Source organism: Thermobia domestica, chromosome 10, assembly GCF_964235325.1.
Source record: "Thermobia domestica chromosome 10, izTheDome1.hap1.1, whole genome shotgun sequence".
NCBI classification, from domain to species: Eukaryota; Metazoa; Arthropoda; class Insecta; order Zygentoma; family Lepismatidae; genus Thermobia; species Thermobia domestica.
In genome coordinates, this window is record NC_137463.1 from 229,384,289 (window position 1) to 229,404,676 (window position 20,388).

The following is a 20,388-nucleotide window of genomic DNA, read 5'->3' on the forward strand; positions in this document are numbered from 1 at the left end:
TGGTTTAACGTTGCTCACGAGAAGGGGAATTTCTCATCTTGTTTCCAAAAAAAACCAAATAACATGAGAATTAACATTTTACATTCAAGACAGGTCAAGGCTAACTCAAAATTTTCGCCTCTCTTTGGAGATGAGAATTGAGACGAGACGAAAAATATCGTAAACATTTCCCGTCTTGTCTCGATTCTCGAAATAGTGTATGTGAATTCTTTAAGTAACAATTGCTCTGTAGACTGAATCTCATAAGCTATTTCGTTACATTGTATTTTAGAGCTCATTGAATTATGCTCTGTGTAGGTATTTTGTAGCAAAGTTTTTATATTTAGCTCTGCATATCCTAAAAATTAGTTTATTATATGCCTTACTGTTGCCTGATATTCAGTTATATTTATTACAGTTATTTTCCTTAAAGCATACAGTAGAATACTTCCTACATGAAACTTCAATGGAACGCTCTACTTTCAAATGTTGGTAGTTGCAGAGGTGTGTCTTGAAGGTACGGAACCCTTTCCCCGAAATCTCTACTTTTAAGTAAGTTTTGCCAAATTTCAGGACAAGTTTAAAATTTTTTATAATAATAATAATAATAATAATAATAATAATAATAATAATAATTATTATTATTATTATTATTATTATTATTATTATTATTATTATTATATCAACACCGTGTAAAATCTTTAAAATATATGCGGTTTGTATTTGATTAGTAAAAGCTAATTGACTGTCGATCTCGGTCGTCGAGGAGTATTCAGGAGGGAAGGACATCATTCACGTTCTAGGCTTGAATTCCGAAGGGGCAAGTATTCGAGCACGAGCCAAAAATTGTTAAAAGTTATAGGCTTCAGCCAAACATGTTCAAAACAGCTGGGACCAGGTTTAGGCTCTTGAACGGCTCGAGCGGCTCGGCGTACAGCTCATTCACTATCGAACCGCACCGTGAAGTGAGCCGAGCCAACAGCTCACCCAACCGAGCCGATTTGAGCCATCGGCTTAGTTGAGCTGAGTCCAAATGTGTCGATGGACTTGTTTCAACTTAGCTGGCTCGAACCGGTTCACATGAGCCGAGTAGGTGACCCATGCCAACCGAGAAAACTCGAGCCATCGGATCAATTGAGCTGAGTCGATGGCTCGTTCCAACTGAGCCGGCTCAGGTCACTGGCTCAATCGGGCCGAGCCGACGGCTCATCCCAACCGAGCTGACTCGAGCTATTCGCTCAGTTGATACGAGCCGAGCAGGTTGATATCACTACCCGAGTTGGTCTTCTGCTTGGGCTCAAGAATTCGACTATGCAGGTCTCAGCCTTGATTTTAAGAACTATAGTATATACTTATATTGGTCATTACGACATTTGAGGCTGTCTCGTAATAATAAAAACAACTCCTCTTCTCGTTATCTAGACGAGACGAGATACACTAAAATTGCCCCACGAGATGCACTAAAATTATGAGACGAGATGCCCCCCTGTCGTGAGCAACACTAAAAGTATTCCACATTACTGCTTACATTTCTCATGGCTTTCGCTTTCCAATCTAATCAGGCCATTATTTCAAAGCGAGTTAAAACGAGCTGAACGAGCGAGCGAGCCATTATCAAACTCGACTCAACTCGAAACTCGACCTCGAAAACAGCGACTTGGCTCGGAACTCAACTCAACAAAATTACCTTTGACTCGACTCGAATTGAACTCGAGTCGAGTCGAATTTTGGCTCGACTCGTGCTCATCCCTATTCGTATTTGTATTTTATGTTTCCACTTACCTCCTTACCTTGACTACTCATGTGATTCATTTAATTCTCACTTTATGCGCAGGATCGATGAAAAAAATTTATTATTATTATTATTATTATTATTATTATTATTATTATTATTATTATTATTATACTATTGAACTTGCACGGCGAAATTACTGTATAATACGATATCATTTCTGTAATTTTACTCCATTGTATGTTATTTAGTTTATTAATGGGCACTAAATTGTCTCCAGATCAACGAATAAATTAACTACGGCATGCACTTTGGTGGGAATATCATTACAGGAACATTATTGGTTCGTTCCAAACATGTTCATGTAATGATATCCGCTGGTCTAGTGGGTAGCACGTGCGCCTTTGTTGTATGGTGTCTCGGGTTCGATTCCCGGCGGGAGACCATCTATGATTTTTAACTGTTCTCGATGTTTCTGTGTTCGTGTCCCTGTCGTTATAAGTTATTAGAAAAAGCAAGTTAAACGAGTGAAGCAAGTAAAATTAGAAATAAGTAAGTTACTGAAACACGTTCGGTGAGTCAGTTAAAAAAAGTGGACAAAGCACTGGCTTTTCGCGCCGTCCATGCTTCTCGGCTTGATTTTTTATCAATCTGAGAGAAAGTATTATTTCTTTTCGCTACAGGTAGTCACTCTTTTTGTATTTTTCGTTGTCGTTCACAGTTAAAGTAACTGGCTATTCTTATTCTTTCTACGAATGATGGATCTTCTCTTTGGCTTCATGTCAAACATGCACACGTAATTAAAAGACGCAGTAGATAATAATAATTATAATAATAATAATATGAAATATTGGTAGCTAACTCGTGTGTGTATTTCGACAATATAATTTTCTCTTATTATGTGGAAGTAAGTATGGCTGGCTGGCGCCCCCCCCCCCCCGCTATTTTTTGATGCGCCTTATGGGTCCACGGTGTCCAACGTTGGTCCCATCTCACTATCATCTCCTGTTCTCTCGATATAAGTTATTGACATTTTGCCTAAAGAGGGCTCTGCCGTGGCCCCATGACTACCCATAACAAAGACTCTTCGTTCATTTTGCATTGAAATCGCTTATTTTTCTGAGTACTATGAGTGCATACTGTCCAACGTTGCTCCCATCACTCAACAGTTTCCCGTTCTCTCGATATAAATTGCTAATATTTTGTTTGTAAAGGCGATATGGCGTTACAATCATTACGTTTGAAGAAAAATTGAGGAAGATATTGTTTTGCCACAAACAACACCTATAATAATAATAATAATAATAATTATTATTATTATTATTATTATTATTATTATTATTATTATTATTATTATTATTATTATTGTTGTTGTTGTTGTTGTTTTACTTACCACTAATGTTGCCTACCTTTATTTGCAATGCAATGTGTTAGTAAAAAGCAAATCAAATAACACTCCTCGCCATTCACGCTCCCGAACTCGAAATACATGTTTTACAGTTCTCTGTGTTAGGGGAAAGCACATTTATTATAGGTGCCTTCCATTTCAATTCAGGCAGAGCATGTACCATCACCATCTCAGATATTGTTGAAACTTTTTTTATAGCAACTAGACATGTTTTTAAGAGACCCATATTTTTTTGTTTTGTCGAAAAAAATTTTCCCGCCAAGTAATGGGCCATCAAAGACGGGCAGTACAATTTATGTATTGTAGAAGACATGGAAAATGGTCAACTTCGGAGCCTCGCCATTTGGCTATGGAGACAGGTAGAGTTATAATTCTTGTTGTGGTATGTACATAGGGATATAAATAAACTATATTTTATTATAGTTTAGTTTGCGCATGTGTATCTTTTTGTACATAAATTAACAAATGAACGTAAATTTATCTGAAAAGTCGAAGTTTGCGATTTTTTTCGAGCACTTCCGGTTCGAATTTTAAAATTCTGTTTCCACGGTTGGTAAGACCTGGTTACCCGCTTTCCGAAAAAAATTTTGTATCGCTTCTGTGTGCAACCGTTTTGTCGCAAAAAATTCGAGAAATTGTAAAATTTTCAAAAATCGCCATTTTTGGGCGCCATTTTCTCGAAAACACCATCTTTTAAAATTCTGAAATTTTGTCAGATGGTTCAACTGTACATGAGTAATAAACATACCAAATACCATTCTCGACCAATGCTTCATGAATTAACTGCAGCCTTTTAAAGTTAGCGAAGTTTCGTTAACTTTGATGTCACAGTTAGCAACACTGGGAGCAATAAAAAGTGCAATGATTTGATGATGTTTGTGGTTCACATTCATTAAATGAAGAATAAAAGGTTTTCTTGACTCTTTTTTTCATTATTTTGATCAAGAAGGCTCCCTGAAATAGTAAAATGAGCCTCCCCTACTCCTCCGTTTTCTTAAACCGAAATAATCTGAGATGGAAATTACGATTACGAAACACACAAATTTAAAGTTTACTTGAAATGGCCATCCAATAAATTCTGATGATCTACAGAAAGCCTGAACTATTACCTCAGTGATGATTTGGAATGCTCCAGACAAAGTCTCAATTAAGTGCGATGTCATTGCAGTGATCGGAAACGGATAAAAAGTTTTTTTTTTTTTTTTTAATTGAAACATTTTCTTACGCGTTCCATCAAATAAATTTACGGACTTTCTTTTAAACAGAACAATCTCAGCATAAGAATGGGTCACTCGGAATTTTATAGTATTCGACCAAAGTGGGTCAGTCCGCAACCTGCGAGGGAAGTGTGTGTGTGTGTATATTGTGCAAATTTTAAGTTATCTGCTACTGCGTTGCTACAAATCAAAGGAGCAGCCTGTATTGAAGCTGTCATGAGTGACCTATTTCCTTTAGTAATATGATCCGTAGAAAATGGCTACTGTCTTCTTCAAGAATGTGGTGAATGTCCTGGAGTGGAAGTAATAAGTGTGGAGTCTTTAATTATTGATCCTGTTGAAAATGAAAGTGTTACGTATGCCATATGGGAAAACAATAATCTCGTTAAAAAACTGTGCCACTTTCTGTTTTCGTATCGTACATTGCTGGTTTAACTGTAAGAATTGTAATTCATGACTAAATCAAGAAAATCCAAGGAGAATTAATTGCTACCGAAAAGCACCGTATAAAATTTCAAGATACAAATTCTATTTTATTTCATGTGGACTTCGCTGAAAACTGGACTGTTATTCTGCAAAGTGAAATTCAGAGTTATCACCGGAATATGAAACAACTGACAGTTTTGTTGTAATAAACGACGATAAAACACACGATTCGACTCATGTACTCATAGCCATAGACAAGAATCTAAAAATAGTCGAAGAAAAGCGAAAATATATTTTATAGTAAAAGGTTTGAATACGAGAATATAAGTGTCTACAATTTCCCAAACCGTGTCAGTGATTTCTGATGGTGCTGCATCCCACTTTAAAAATCGCTTCGAGATGCAGACAGGTACGATAAAGCAGTGGTTTTGCAGTGAAACCGGCCATGCAAGGGTTTCTGCGACGGTATTGAGGGGAAGGGGGGAGAGGTGTAAAGAATGTAGCAACGCGGCATAACCTTAGGCAAAAACAGATACACAGTATTAAATCCGCAGAAGAAAAAAATGAAATGAAATCTTTAAGTTTTACGTCATACGCTTATGCCGGTTAGGCTAAAGGAGACGGTGATTATGAGAAATGAATGAAATGGTGGAATGCAGAAAGTGGGATGAAACGGGCTAACCCCGAGAAAACCCACGAGCACGTTGTTTGTCCACCACAAAGCCCACACGGCGCGATCTGAGACCGAACCAGGGACCCCAAGCACCGGAAGTGAACGCTCTACCACTGAGCCACCGCGCCCCCACTAAAACCGCAGAAGAATTCGTGAGTATAGTGCAAGTACAAACTCCGGGTATTACTCTCGTTTTGTTGGCTGGAGCTGAATTCGACGACTTCCGGAAGAAAAAAAGGGAAAGTATGCGACCGGTAACTGATATTCAACGAAGTCATCTTTGGCTTTCGGAAAATGGCGAAGTTTTTATGGCAGTAACGGGTCACCATGAACTAACTTCATGCTTCCCCCAAAATAAAACTTCTGCAATTCAAAGTGTAGATTTAAGAAATCTGCAAAAAGGAACTTTGTTACATACATATATGTATGATAACCAGTGGTGCGTAGCAGAAATATTATGAATAAATTATGAATTACGTGAAGTTGAAGTGCTGTTTATGCTTCCACATGGACCTTCAGCATTTGTGACTACCGACAATGTGCTACGCAGAGGCGGATCCAGGAAGGACTACTGGAAGGGGGAGGGGTAATACTGCTACTTAGAGCTACTTTTAAGAGCTCCAAACTCTGAGATCGGTTTTATTTATATATAAAATAAAAAAGTTTCTTCTCCGTAGATCCACTTCTGGACGAATTGTTAGAGAGCCAACACCTATTGGAGCACCTGCACGGTTACGTGCTATTAGCGAAGAAGACACCAACCAAGCAAATGATTGGTCCATATAAAATAATAATAATAATAATAATAGTAAATAAATAAATAAATAAATAAAAATAAATCAGTGAAATTTTGTTTTCGAAGACCATTTTAAGTAAGTGAACTTGAAATTTGTGCGTTTCGTAATCGTAATTTCCACCTCAAATTATTTCGGTTTAACAAAACGGAGGGGTAGGGGGAGGCTCATTTTACTATTTCAGAGCGCCTTCTTGATCAAAATAATGAATTAAAAACAGTCAAGAAAACCTTTTATTTTTCATTTAATGAATGTGAACCACAAACATCATCAAATCATTGCACTTTTATTGTTCCCAGTGTTGCTAACTGTGACATCAAAGTTAACGAAACTTCGCTAACTTTAAAAGGCTGCAGTTAATTCATGAAGCATTGGTCGAGAATGGTATTTGGTGTGTTTATTATTCATGTACAGTTGAACCATCTGACAAAATTTCAGAATTTTAAAAGATGGTGTTTTCGAGAAAATGGCGCCCAAAAATGGCGATTTTTGAAAATTTTACAATTTCTCGAATTTTTTGCGACAAAACGGTTTCACACAGAAGCGATACAAAAATTTATTCGGAAAGCGGGTAACCAGGTCTTACCAACCGTGGAAACAGAATTTTAAAATTCGAACCGGAAGTGCTCGAAAAAAATTCGCAAACTTCGACTTTTCAGATAAATTTACGTTCATTTGTTAATTTATGTACAAAAAGATACACATGCGCAAACCAAACTATAATAAAATATAGTTTATTTATATCCCTATGTACATACCACAACAAGAATTATAACTCTACCTGTCTCCATAGCCGAATGGTGAGGCTCCGAAGTTGACCATTTTCCATGTCTTCTACAATTCATAAATTGTACTCCCCGTCTTTGATGGCCTATTACTTGGCGGGAAAATTTTTTTCGACAAAACAAAAAAATATGGGTCTCTTAAAAACATGTCTAGTTGCTATAAAAAAAGTTTCAACAATATCTGAGATGGTGATGGTACAATTTTATATTTTTTTGCCTGAGTTGAAATGGAAGGCACCTATATTATTCTTTCAAATAACACGTTTCACAAGTTACTTCACTTTCAATGTGTAATTCCATATCATCACTAATTATCATCTTGTTCCGATAGTAAAATATCCCCCCTCCTGCAAAAAAAAGCCTGTCCGTAGCGAAAGGGCGTGAACCTACTTTAGGCGATTAATCGGGTCCAATATGTCAATAAGTCCCTGCACACAAATATTTCAGTAAAAGAGGAAAAGTTATTCAAACTTTCTGAATACCTATTTATGGGCGAAATTTGATTCCCTTGGAAGTTTTTAAGAGTTTGAATGGCCGCCATTTTGAACATTTTCATATGATTATTCTGGTTAACAAACTCATCAAGATATTTCAACAATTAATGTTTGTGCTTAGTTTTGTCTCATACCGTTGAAAATTTTTGCACGTATAATTAATCGAGTTTTTTGCAAGCCTTCCATGAAAATTTTAGGTGGGGCCAAGAAAATTTAGGGGGGGGGCGGCCCCCTCTTGCCCCCCGTGGATACGGGCCTGTTTCCAAACCCGAGGATATCATTTTCTCAATCGTTTCGAGTCAAAGCAAATGTTGCAGAGGTTCCTGTCTATAGATGTATATTATAATCTTGAGAAGGCTTGCACTGCTGTGGATTTTTTCTTCTTTCCTTCTTTCTTACTTACCATCCCTTATCTCATGGCTAGGTGTAGGTTAGCTTAGAGGGGGCCATTATATTTCACTGTCTCTATTATTTTTTAGTATAAGATATTTATGTACATATTTAATAATAATGAGCTGTTGAGATAGAATATGTATGTTATAAATTTGAAAGATGTGTATATCGATATAAGTAAATGTCGGAAATGATTAATTAAGATGTCAACCAATATGGTGACTATGAATATACAGGGTGCGGCACGTAAAACCGGCCCGTCGTAATATTCTGGTATATTGTGTTTTTGGCAACACTTAAATAATCTACCTTCCTACCAAGAGATGACGTGTCGAGGTCGGGTCGACTTACGTGACCTGCAGCAGTCACGTGCAGCCGCAGCCAGTGAAACTTGTCGAAACCAGTTAAGAAAAAGGCCTCGTTGTGTTAAGCCGGGTGAGTGTCAGTGTGTGATAATGCCGTATTCGATACCCGAGCGTGTTGCCATTGTTGAAGGGTTCATTCTCACAGGATCTTTTGTGAAAACAAAGAATTTGTTTCGGGAGAAATTTCCAGGACGTTCTGTGCCAGCAAAAAGCACCATTCAGAAATTGATTGAAAAATGGCGGCGTACAGGATTGGTTCAAAATGCTCCCAGGAACAGACGACCATCTGTCTGCATACCTGAATTAAAGATGCAGGTGGAGGAGATAATGACAAGAAGTCCTCGAAAGTCAACCAGGAGATTGAGTCAACAGGTTCATGCGAGGAGAGAAGTTGCAGACGTGTTTTAAGGGGACTGAAGTTAAAACCGTACCGGATAAGTGTTGTGCAAGAACTGAAGGAGCCTGACCTGCAGAAGAGGGTGCATTTCTGTTCATAGCTGTTGAGCAATGTTGTCAGTGGTTTCTTGAATCCACTAATGCTCATCATGAGTGACGAGGCGTGGTTCCACCTGTCTGGGTACGTAAATTCCCAAACCAACCGGTATTGGTCGACAGAAAATCCACACGCAATCTACTAGGTACCCTTGCATGATGAGAAGATTGGTGTTTGGTGTTCCATTTCCGCCACACGCGTTATTGGGCCCATATTCTTTGAGACGACAGTGAACAGTGACGTGTATATGGGAATCCTGGAGGAGTTTTATACACACTTGACCGAAGAGGAGCGTCAGTTATGTTACTTTCAGCAGGACGGTGCAACATGCCACACATCAGCTGCATCATTGTCCCCTGAGCATAAGATGTTTACACCAGAGGGAACAATCAGCAAAGGCTTGTGGCCTCCTCGGTCACCAGACTTGTCCACGTTTGACTTTTACTTATGGGAACTGTTAAAGGGAATAGTATATTAAACAAATCCACACACAATTGAAGAACTCAAGATCAGGATCCAGGATGTCACCAATAGCATTACAACACAAGAACTGACAAGGGTATATATGAATCTCCTCAATCGTGCTCACATGTATGTTGAAGTGGGCGGAGGACACTTTTAGCACCTGCTGTGAAGGCTGCTGTGAAGGTGAGTAGTCATATTCAATACATTACATTTCATTTATGTGTTGTAGTTAATCATATTCAATACATTACATTTCATTTTATGTGTTCACTTTACGGGCCGGTTTTACGTGCCGCACCCTGTATAATTGAAATGTTTAATGCAAGCGCCAAAATAAGCATAATATATGAACCCTGCCTGACTGTCTAATAACTATTGTGCTGGTATTAAATCACACTTGAGGTCGTATGAGGCTTAAATAAATCCCCCATCCGATCGTCCCCCCAGAAAAGGAAACTTTCTTATTTTATATATATATATATATATATAAACCCATCCCAAAGTTTGGAGCCCTTAAATGTAGCAGTATGACAACCCCGCCCCCCAGATGTCAGCCCTGGATCCGCCCCTGTCTAAGGCAGTGAAAGTGCATTTCTTCCTAAGAGAAGTTCATATTTCATGAATATAAGTGTATTTCCATAACACGTGGTACAAGGAAAGAGTGTAAATGTGGGATGTTAAACTAAAAAGAAAATAATTTTCATTTCATTTCAATTACTTCAGACTATAATATTTTCTTTTTGTTTTTGCTGTCCAGTGAAAATGGAGTGGTAGTTTCTCGTTCCCTTACACCAGTAAGTACGCCAGAAATTTTTACTTGGGGGGTGTTCAAAATAAAAGGGGGTGTGTGCTCTCAGAATAGTGATATAATTTTTAAAAAAATCAAACAAGAAAATAGTATATTTTGTTACGCAACTATTGCAATACTACTACTACTACTACTACTACTAATAATAATAATAATAATAATAATAATAATAATAATAATAATAACAATAATAATAATATCAGCTCTTCGTAGTGGTACAGTATGTTCAATAAAGTAAGTTCACACATTTGAGCATTTATTATTAAGTAAGTAGGGGAAAGTGGTCGAATTCTGCGCACTTAAGGAAAAATCGTTATTTCCCCGTTGTTTTTGTAAGTATCAAGACATAACTTTGCACAGCCATTGTTTGCTGTGTAGTAGACAAGGTAAAGACATAGTTTGAGTAAAAGCTCACACCAGTACTCGATAATAGACAAAAAACATGAACTATACATTTGCGCAGAATTACCCAACTATGTGGGTAATTCTGCGCGTAACATGGGATAATTCTGCGCGAAGCAAATATATATGTTTAAAACAAGGAAACATTATCATAACATATAACATACTTAGATATATAGATGGAATGGGTTTAGAAGAAGAACAAGGCGGGCTACACGCTTTACTATATACTTTATTCTCTACTTGTATTATAACTGAACAAAAATATTACATATTTTTAAGTGTATTGAAAACATAAGCGTGCGATGATGATAAGGGAGAACAATTTCATTCTGAGATGTGACACCAAAACTATGTTTTGTTGAAGTGTGAATTCCACAATCACGACTAGTTTCCTCGACGTTTTGTACCAACCTGTCCTCATCATCTCCAGCAGTAATGACTACTATGTTAGGTGCCTCCATAGTGACATTGTTAAAGTCTGATTTTGAAAATTTATCAGGGTTTAATGGTATTATTCCCACAGTCCTAAATCCAGCTATGACTTTGTTCATAGTTGTAACTGACGTATGCTTAATCGAACATACTGGCGAGATCGTACATGCGACGCCGTGGGAATATAAACATAGGAGGGACGAAGATTCCAAATGCACTACAAGCATACACAACAGTGACTATCTTTCCACGCTCACACACATAGCAGTTCCTACCTGTTTCTGACCTTTAGGTGCTAAAATTCTCACAAGTTTATGTACGTACCAAATACCCCTTTTGTCCACGTTGAAAATTCCACTTAGGGGAAAATGATGCTTTTTCATTACTGTTTCCAAATTATTGAAGAATAGTGTCACCACTTCTTCATTGAATCAGTTTATCCTATTCAAACTTACTCCCTCAGGTTTCCTTAGGCTTATTCTTGGATTTCTTTAAAGAAATAGTCTCAACGAGTCCTTTCCAGCAAGTTTGGTAGTTCCATCAAAATTATGGACAATTCGACTTGCTTCAGTAAATTCGTATGCCAAACGCCGATGGTCTATAGGTGTGATACCAAAAAATAAATTTGCAACGCTTATCACATAGTCCACCAATTCGTATTTTGTTATCGCGAGAACCCTTCCGAGAGTAGCATGTTCCATATTTCCAGTTTTCATCCGTAGACTAATAGTAGATTCTGCTATTCCGTACAATCTTCCAACTTCTCGAATCGCACACTCACTTTTAACAGCACTGATAGCTTCTCTTAGTTGTTCTTCTGCATAACTACCTCTCGTAGTTGCTCTTTCTATTCTTCCCGGCATCTTTAATCACAGAGTGACGATATTTTGCAGATTGTTACGTACGCTTGTTATTAACTTGTTATTAACATAAAACTTCTTGAGGTGCAATTCTGCGCACTGCGCAGAATATCCCATCGATTTTGCGCAGAATAACCCCACTCCGCCATTTAACAAAAAACACAAAACTACGAACTATTAAAATTTGATTAGAACTACGAATTGCCGTGATTATAATGTCCATTGTACAATATAAATGGAACATAAAAGTAACGATCTAGAAATATATAAAATATAGAACGTACCTCTTAATTTTGTTGAAGAGAATTTAACATCAACAGGAAAGAAATAATTCAACTGCCACTTACAGCCTAACCATTTGACATAATGGCTTCCCTCCTTTAATGTTAGATACTAGTGACAGTCGCTTCATGGCAGCGGCAACCAATGTGTCGTAAAGAATCTCCAAGTTGAAGAAATAGGTGTGCGCAGAATTATCCACCGCGCAGAATTCGACTACCTTCCCCTAATACAGTGAACGGACATCGGTGAAACTGATCATTTGTCCGCAAATGAGAGGTATCTTTAAAAGGAAGGGTTCTCTCTCATAACACAACACCACACATATTTATGGCATGGAAGAATAAGAAAGTTTGTCCTCTTATGAAGATGTCCACTATTGAGAGATGCCTGTTAAGAGATATTTCACTGTATTAGGAATTAACCTCCACTATTTTAACCAGTAATTATATGTGAATTGATTACATACGAGTTATTGTAATTATTTTGCAAAATTCTGCTATTATTTCAATTTATTAGTTTTAGTGGGTGATTTTTTTTCCAAAATATTAATTGGTAAAAAATTCCTTCGTCCCATGCTGAAATCACATTCGTTTAGTAATTAATACTGTACCTAGTTCAAATTTCATTATTTTAATATTCTAACCCTGTTGTTAACGTTAATTGTTGTAATATTATTTGATCTCTTAATCTCCGTTCCTGCCCCTTCCTGGTTACGTTATTGGCTCTGAATATCTTTCATTAAAAAATTATTCATTGATTTAGGTGTTTTCCAAAAATCCAGTTTTTCAATTTACAAATATTTTGTATCTTTCTGTTTTGTCTTCTTTAATATACCCTAATTTTAATAATCCCAATGCTCATAGTGGTCTGGTCTCTTGTAAATAGTTGAAAAGTGACCAAAAAATGTCCAAAAACACACGAAAAAGTGACCAAAATCTTATCATGCCCCTTTTTCCTTTGTCAATTTCTCCATCACCTCTCTCTTTGTTTGTTGTTTTGTTTCTTCTTTACTTCCTCTTTTTGAGCTTCCTCCTTTCCTAGGTTTTCAAAATATGCTTTGTAGTTACGGTAAGCAGACTTAGCAGATGTAAAAGGCTTCTGAGCAAGTGAAACCAGTTCTGGCCTATTTCAGAATTTCTTCATCCCAGACATTATATTTAACTTCGCATTTAGAGTTCTCAAAAACGTGAAATATTCAAATTCATCACCTACTCTTAAGAAGAACATACAAGAAGCATAACACAAGACGAACATGATGAACCATACAAACACACACACACAACGTTGGGCGGAGTGTTAAATATTACGAGAGAAAACTAAAAGATTATTATGATAGAAGAAAGAACAGACACAGAAGGTTTCTCAACCCCACCTTGAGAGCTTAAGCATCCACCAACCGTCCACTGTGCTTTAGAAAGAATAAAAGCTGAAGTGAGAATAAAGCTGACTGTTTCACATGTGGCAGCAAGTACTGAAGCTTTCAGAAGAGTAATAAATAACAATTTTCTGCCTTTTTCCATTTGTTTTTATATTTTTCTTAGAAAACTGCCAATGCAAAACATAAATCACACGAAAAATTCACTTTACCTCTCAAGAAAGTAACTTTTAATGACAAATTTAAAAAAAGTGACTTTTAGTGACCAATTTGAAAAAAAAAGTAAATTTTAGTTTAAAAAAAAGTGACTCGCTATGAGCCCTGTTCCGCTCAATGAATTTACGTGAATAAAAATATACTTTAAATAAAATTAAGCTAGCGACAAATGCGCTAACACTAGACTCGTCAGTCTAAAATATGTATAATTCTTTCTTCGATCGATCTCTTCATTTCTAAAAACGCTTTGACTACACCCTTCTAACTTCCGTCTGTTGATACACCACTTGCGGAGTAGCACTTACCAACTGAATCTGGTAAAGGCTTTTTATTACTGTATATTGTCACATTTTTCCTCATTGAGGAGGAGATAGATAAATGACCGCTCAAGACGTTCCCCTGCATCTGTCCATCAATCTCTTTTCTCGGAAACGACCGCGGAACCAAGGAGGGTATGTATGAGTGGGTCTGTTTTGTCAAATGTTTTGATCGAAACACCCCCCGAAACAATGAGGTCATGTGGTTCTCGAAGCCGAACATGAGAACGAGGTCGCTTCGTATTTTGAAGTGAAATAAATAAATAAGAATATTGCCTTCTTTCCTAAACGCTAAACCTTTTTTAACTTGATGTAATAAATAACCTATATGATACTGATTGATACAATTGGATATGGGGGAGTATTCATTTTCCATCAAGGGGTGTGTAAAGAAATTTGGAGGGGTGTTAGGGGGGTGTTGGGAGGGTGTAGATTACTCCCTGCCTTACACCACGCAGTATCATAGTCAAAGCTGGATTAACCCGTCTGGAGGCCCGGGGCTAGAAAAAAATATGTGGCCCCTGCTCACTTCGCCTAACACATTTTTGTGAACGTACACTAGGAAAGTTAAGGGAATATGTTTCATATTTTTTGGTCATATTTTATCTTATGATGATGATTGCATTTTGTATGATTCTTTTGAGACAGCCAGCTGAGATTTTGATTAGAGTGGAGGCCCCGGTCCACCTGGAGGACCGGGTTATAGCCCTCTAAGCCCTCCCCTTAATCCAACTCTGATCACAGTCGTTAAAGTACGTAAAGACCAACAGATTAGCGGAAGATCGTGGAGCATTGAAGATTCTCACGTCAGTCGCAACAAGTGAACTGCCAATAATGGCAGAATATCTGATGATGACAATATTGCATGAAGTGAACGTTAATTTCATGGTCTTGTCGTGTCACGGCATGGGAGATGGAGAACTCGAGCATCTTATACCATTTCATTACTTACTTTTAATAGTTTAATACGTAATGCGTTTTTTTCAATCTATTATACACTTAATTGAACCACGTTGTTTGTTGCTAAAGACAATAGAGAAGAAGAAGAAGAAAGTATATTTTGGATCAAGATCTATTTATAAAATCCTTGCTTTGGATCATTATTATCTCAATGGTTTGGGTAGGGAAAGACTCAGGAAGTAAATAAACAATTTAAGAGCAAATCACGTTACTTTTGAAGGATTGAGAATAACGTAGGAGATACGCAAGGGATTAAAAACAAAGTTTTTTCTCGATATATATTATATGTATACATAAGTATCTGTATATTTTTCATACGGAGAAGTTAAGTGTAATCATTATATTTCACAATGATAAGATGACGGCATAGATACCTCTTGGAGAAAAGTGAGAAATGTAGCTGTTTCCTGCAACTCCCGGGGTAAGGATTAAATTAGTGAATAGTAGTAACTACAAGTTTAAAGATACCCTGGAGGTCAAGGTTTGGCACACCACTTAAAATAATTATTGAAAAATTAAAAGGGTAAACGTAGTATGTTTAGTACAAGGGTCCAGAAGCACGTAAAAAACAAAATTTACAGGAGAAATGAGAAATGCAAGTAGTTAGACGTAACATAACGTAACCAAATATATCCTAACCTAACACAAACTAAATTAAAATAACCTGAACGAACCTAAACTAACCTGATATGTAGAAGTATGCGAAATTCTTTTTTTTTTTTGAAACTTATGTGGGACCCCTACACTAATATAACATAAACTAACCTAACCTATCCTAGACTAAACTAAACTAAACTAACCTACCCTAAACTAACCGAATGTGAACAGAAATTACAAAAATTGTAACATTTTTTAGAGAAAAGAGCTGGACCCCTTCTGCTAAACATAGGCCGGGTAAACTTTACAACACACGCTTCAGCTGCCCATCGATAAGTAGGGCCACTTTATAAGGGTATAGTAGAACACGGTAGGGTAGAGTGAGATAGGGATAGGGGGCGCGGTGGCTCAGTGGTAGAGCGTTCACCTCCGGTGCTTGGGGTCCCTGGTTCGATCCCACCTCGTGCCGTATGGACTTTGTGGTGGACAAACACCGTGCTCGTGGTTTCTCGGGGTTCTCCCGTTTCCTCCCACTTTCTTCATTCCACCATTTCACTCATTATCACCGTCTCCTTTAGCCTAACCGGCATAAACTTAAAGATTTCATTTTTGAGATAGGGATAAATAGGGTAGGGGTAGGAACGAATTAGTTTAAGGTTAAGTAACTTTTGATCCATTTTCATAAAATTAAAATAGTGTAATTTTTCTTTTCTGAGTAAGTGTGGCCTTCCAGCTGGAGCGGGCATTATAAAGTTAACCCTTTTAAAATTATAAATCACTAATTTCCTTCTTATTGTTCTCCAAAACATTTGAGCTGGGTGATATATTATTTCAGATAAAATTCAAGGGGGGCATCAGAAGTAATAGTTGAAAAATTACTATTCTTTTACGATTGGCATAGAAATAGGCATTTATTCCGAAGTTGGGCGTCCGTTTTCGGCACGGTTTTTCGCTGTCATCTCCTTTCCACATTTTCAGCAGTTTGTTGTTAGATTCATTAATCCGTGCTCTTCACAAACTTTTAAAAGATTTTGCTCGTTATCAACGTACTGTTCCACAGATGTTAGAACGGTTAGTTCAGTGCCCTTGTACATTCGACATGTTGATAACATAAATGCGGAGGTTACTTTCCCACAATGCAACTGTTCGGTTACCTTGCGCCAAGTAGTTTCCTCCGCTCGCCGTATAGTCCCATATTTATAACCATTTATATATAAGAAATAAACAGATTTTTCGAGACCCTTTTATATTATCAAGCACACAAACGATTAAATTATCCATATCTTTCCTGTAAATTGTAAAAAAATTGCTGGAAACGGACGCCCAACTTTGGAACTGAACCCGACAAATACAACGTCTAAATATATGACATAAAAGCTGCTATGCAAAAAAACAAACCCATTCAACGCACCGATTCGCCATCGTATACGACTACCATGCTGTTGAATCATCGAAACGTTCCGCGTCTTGCAAATAGTACCCACTTATACATATGTGTCTTTTTTCGTAATAAACATAATTTTACTGCAAAACTTACACATCTAAACATCACATAAGAACTTCAATTCATCATTTCTGTAAGTTTTTCTACTTTTTTTAAATAAAAAAACGAAGGTACAACTCTAAACTTAGACCGTTGAATGTGATATTTCTGCATTGAGTTTTACAGAATTATGTAAGAATAATGAAAAGAATCTACTAAATCTTTATAAGAACCACGGATTATTGAATTTAAGTGATAACTGAAGCTTTTATGAGTACCTGTTCTAGTCTAATTAAAGTGTTACCGAGTAACCTAACCTAGGCTTTACTGCTGTATCCCCGGACCACATGAAAATCGGCTGCGAGGGGATTCGTCCATAGGAAGCAGGCGCGTTCGGGGAGCAGCAGCGGTGTTGGGTGTACAGATAAACGAGGATACTTTATGTACGCGGTAACACTTTTTGTGTCATAAAATGTATGGCTTATGTTGCTACCTACCGTTTCTCTTGGGTGCTGGATTCCGAAGAACTCCCTAAGAAAACATCTGATAAAAGTCTGGTCCAGGCTATTACCTTGTTCAGGCGCAGATTGACAATGTTGAAATATAACAAGTGATTTGGCATGAGCAACGTTGGTGCTTTTGAGACTCAGGTTGTTTTATACTTAATTTTGCGTATGCATACGTATACACATACTGGCAAGCTGACTGCTCGCAGGGATTCATACACACATGAATGAAGATGATAATATTTCCTTAGGTGAATTCTTATTTATTAAACATGCATATACGTGGATACGGAGTGGGATAAGAAATATATATTAACAACACACAAAATTTTCACTTTACAGAGCTAAATGCTCAAACAGAAGTTGCACTGATGCAATTGAATAAACGAAGTAATGAAAAATAGAAACACTTAATGCTGCATGGTAGATATGCGCACACTATATTAGAACACTAGAAACATAGCCCTTGTATTGATATCACCTGCACTATAAATTTACTATTCGCACGAGACTTTCACTGCGTGATTATGACAAGGGGAATGGGGAGATACATGAAGCACTGATTGATGAAGTTTCTTGACTCCAAGGAACACACGATAGTAAAATTCTTCTTACATATTTAAGTTTTCGTGGCACTCGTTTATATTAACATAGCGACAAAATGTTCTTCCTGATTCTTCGTTTCTTCTTCCTACGACGTTTTGGGCTCACTCCTGGCTTCTACTCACGCTTGAGAACAACAAGTTTGCTATGCTTAGGGTTGGTAGTGCATTATACAAAATAATAAAGAAATGTTAAAGATTTCTGCATTGATACACAATACCAATATGACGACGGAATAATGGAGAACACTGGCAACATTTGTTTCGGTCCCATGGGAACGAAATTTGGAAGTAATAGTTAAAAAAAGTGTTGCAGTCTGAACTAGTAGATTCTTTCCTTGGCTATTAGATTTTTATACACTACTGTTATACGTAAAACAGTTCAGTGGAAAGGAGCGAATGTTGGTAGTTGTGTGAATGAGTCATTACACCTACGACTCCAGCAAGCCATGAACACTGTTCTCACGGTAGGAAGGATGACGTTATATGAGTATGTGGGAACACGACAGATGACGAAAATTCGTTCATACACAATATCAACTTCGTGTCCAAGAATATTCCCAATCCTAATACATGTTACCATGAAGAAAATATATATGGAACAGTCATGGTAATGAAAACTATAAGTTGGTAACTATTTTTAGGGAAAGAAAAAAATGAGTTGGCTGCTACGAAGCACTTTGTCCAGACGATAAGCGTTGTATTGAAAAGCAACAAGTTCTTTGTTACATCGTGAGAAACGATAAGAGCGACTGAAGAACACCTGCAGACAAAGAAAGAGTTGAAGTTCTCACCAAAAGAAAAATAGCTTTTCTTTTCTATGAGTAAAATAATAATTTCGTTACATGAATAAAACAAAGAATACACTTTTCGTCCAAAAACGTAGTTTTGTGGCCGGGCTGACGGTCACAAATTGGCGAGCCGCAAGGAAACAACACGTTGCGAGTTAACGAAGTAATGTGTTGAGAATCCTGGATAAGCATTTATGGGAAAACAAGTTTTGAGGTTTATAGCTTCTTTTGAAAATAGGAGTTGGCAATACTATTCTTGATTCACTAGGTGTGGAGGATTAGGGGAAAAACACTAGCAACACTGTTTTCGATTAACACTATTCGCAGTGAATAATTAAAATGATATAGATTTTGTCATTATGAATCACTAGGGCTATTTATTTTGTTTAGAAATGATCCAGATGGATGACTATCAGCTGATTCCAGATTCCATGAGTTGTTCCTGAAAATTCCAAATCCAGATGTCTTTTTTCTTCTGCGATGAAAGTTCCAATTGGTAAAATCCAGTTTCCTTGACAATTGGGGTCATGGGATGCGAAGACAGTTGTAGCACATAAGTGAAAGCCTCTATTTTTTTTTTTTTTTTTCAACACAGAATAAATATTCTCACTTTACTGTGAACATTCACTTCAAAATAAGTTTTAGTATATTCACTATTTGTTTGTGATGCGTATAACACTTTGGACTAAACTGATTACGTGACAACGAATACGAGGTTTCACCTGTATGTGTGAAAATGTTGATAGGGCTATATAGTTTTGTTTCTATTTATTTAGTTTTACTTATATTCTTAGCTCTTTAGTTTTTTTCAAAATATTCATGATTGAATGGTTAAAATATTTAAATGAAAATTGACAAATATAGATAAAATGTAGTGATACAAAACTATTCGATTTATTAACCTGATTATGAATAATCGTAAAAATATAGGTTAATTCAACTGGAAACGGATGTTAATTCGTAACAATCCTAAAGGATTAGACGAATAAACATTCGTGAGATTAATTTTGTGTGAACTATAAGAACACAAAATCTTACATACTGAGAAACAAAAAATTTAAATTCCTAAATATGCATAACATAGATATACTACAATACTTTCAACAAAGAAGAATTCTTTTGAGAAACATTTACAAGTTATACCTTCATCCAAGTGTATCCGAAACACACTACGAATTTCGTTGAATCATTTTAACTAATCTCATCCATTAACTGACGAAGATGTCAGGTCCATCTAAACAGTTCTTTGGTCTTACTAAAGTAAAACTAGTTAACCATTATCGAAGAATGCATGTAAAACAATATTCATTAGTCTTTATGTGCTAGTGAGATGTTACACAAGACGTCTGTAGAACATAATTATGTTCAAAACAAAATATAAAAATGTAAAGGAATACTGAGCTCGAATACTTCCAAGGAAATTCTAGAAGTTCAACTCCTAATGCTTATAATAGGATAATAAAATTTTGTTAACACAAAATCAACAATGTGTAGACATATTTATAAATGCAATCGTCTCTCATGACGCAA

At 36.7% G+C, this 20,388-nt stretch overlaps 1 protein-coding gene across 4 annotated transcripts in view; it reads left to right on the top strand.

Annotated features, from left to right (window-relative positions):
- LOC145663040 (uncharacterized) overlaps window positions 1–20,388 on the top strand; it is a 328,849-nt gene that overhangs the window by 272,191 nt on the left and 36,270 nt on the right. For 2 of the 4 annotated variants that reach the window (XM_081729188.1, XM_081729187.1), the window contains exon 1: window positions 14,577–15,300. The exons of the other annotated variants lie outside the window; for them this stretch is intronic. The gene's annotated coding sequence lies outside the window, so the exon portion shown is untranslated. Of the gene's footprint in view, window positions 1–14,576; window positions 15,301–20,388 lie in introns of those variants that run through there. 4 annotated transcript variants of the gene reach the window in all.